Source organism: Hipposideros armiger, unplaced genomic scaffold (assembly GCF_001890085.2).
Source record: "Hipposideros armiger isolate ML-2016 unplaced genomic scaffold, ASM189008v1 scaffold_1353, whole genome shotgun sequence".
NCBI lineage: Eukaryota > Metazoa > Chordata > Mammalia > Chiroptera > Hipposideridae > Hipposideros > Hipposideros armiger.
The window spans coordinates 92,608-94,676 of record NW_017732703.1 but is presented as its reverse complement, the minus strand read 5'-3'; positions in this window follow the sequence as shown (position 1 = coordinate 94,676).

Genomic DNA, 2,069 nt, shown 5'->3' with positions numbered 1-2,069 from the left:
TTTTTTAGCAGAGCCATCCTGCCACCTCTTGGCAGCTCAGCTCGGGCTGGGAATTAAACTGGCGACCTTGTGCTCAGAGTTCACACTCTTGAGTGAACTCAACCAACTGAACCACTCGGCCGGCCCTTTCTTTAGTCTTTTCTTATCTGGGAAGTTCTTTATCTGTACTTTGATTCTAAATGGTAGCTTTGCTAGGTAGGGTAATATTGGTTCTAGCTCCTTGCTTTTATCATTTGAATATTTTGTGCCAACCCCTCCTGACCTGCAAAGTTTCTGCTGAGAAATCAATGACTATCTTATAAGAGCTCCCTTGTAGGTGACTAACTGCTTTTCTTTTGCTGCTTTCAAGACTCTCTCTTTGTCTTTAAGCTTTGCCATTTTAATTATGAGATGTCTTGGTGTGGGCCTCCTTTGGGTCCATCTTGGTTGGAACTCTGTGCATCCTGGGCTTGTATGTCTATTTCCTTCACCAGGTTAGGGAAGTTTTCTGTCATTAATTCTTCAAATAGATTTCCAGTTCCTTGCTCTCTCTCTTCTCATTCTGGTATCCCTATGTTGCAAATGTTTTTATGCTTGATATTGTACTACAGGCCCCTTATACTATCATCATTTTGAGAGTTTGGGGGTTTTTTTTGGATTCTTTTGTCTTTTTGCTGTTCTGATTGGGTGTTTTCTACTGCCTTAGCTTCCATATCACTGATTTGATTCTCTGCTTCATCTAATCAACTGTTGATTCCCTCTAATGTATTCTTCATTTCAGTTATTGTATTTTTCATTTCTGACTGGTTCTTTTTTCTGTTTTCCATCTCCATTTTTATGTTTCCTATATCTTTGTTGAAGTTCTCAGTGAGGTCATTGAGCATCCTTATAACCAGTGTTTTGAACTCTGCATATGGCAAATTTCTTGCCTTCATTTTATTCAGTTTATGTTTTCTGGGGCTTTGTTCAGATCTTTCATTTAGGACGTGTTTCTTTGTCTCCTCATTTTGGCTGCCTCCCTGTATTTGTTTATATATATATTAGATAGGACTGCTGTGTCTCCCAGTCTTGATAGAGTGGCCTTATGTGATAGTTGTCACGTGGCACCCAGTGGTGCAGACTTCATGGTCACCTAAGACAGGTGCTCCCAGAGTGTCCCTTGTGTGGGTTATGTGTGCCTTCCTTTTGTAGCTGAGTTTTGGTTGCTGGTAGCACATCAATGGGAGGGATTGACCCTCAGACTGATTGGTTGTGAGGACTGGCCATGACTACAGCAGAGGAGCTATTCTGCAGAGGTTGACTGTACAGAGCGGGATTCACTTTAGTAGGGCTCTGGTGCCTGCCCATCTACCCTTTAGGTAGGTAGTTTGTGAAGGTAGTTGGCTGGTAATCTGTCTGATGTGCTCTGAAGCTGACTACCATGTGTATTGGTTCTGGGGCCTCTTGAGAGGGTCTCTGTTGCAAGCCAAGGTCAGCTCCTGCCTGTGCCCTGCCCAGGGCCACTTAGTATGAGCTACAAAGTGCTCTGCAGATGATTTTCATTTCTGCTGGGCTTGGAAGTGTCTTGGAGAGTATAAGCTGCAAACTGAGGCCGGCTGCTGCTAATATTGGTCTTGGAGATGCTTAGCAAGTGGTATAGGGAATGCCAAGGCCAGATGATGCTTGTTTGAGGTTTGTAAACATTTGAGAGATTTTAGGAAAGTCTTCAGCATGAGCCAAGTCAAGCCACTTGGATGAAATAGACACTGGGAAACAGCTTGGTTGGGTCCACAAGTTGGGAGAGGTGGTGTCACAGGGAATCACCAGGCCTGGGCAACTGATATTAGCCAGGCTGGTGGAGACTCAGATATGGGGACACCTGAGCATGCAGGCTGGGTTTTGGGAGGGCTCAACAAAGAAACAATGGTTTCTGCCAGTACTTCTCTCTTGGAGAAAGCTGCCCCTCTAGCCCTCTCTCTGAAGCCAGACAATTCAGTTCCTCTCTGTATGTCCTTGGAGACTTTTGAGTTCCTGCCCCAGCGCTGCAGCTCAGAGTGAGGGAGTCTGTCAACAAATGAGCCCATGCATCAGCGCTTTAAGAGCAATGACTA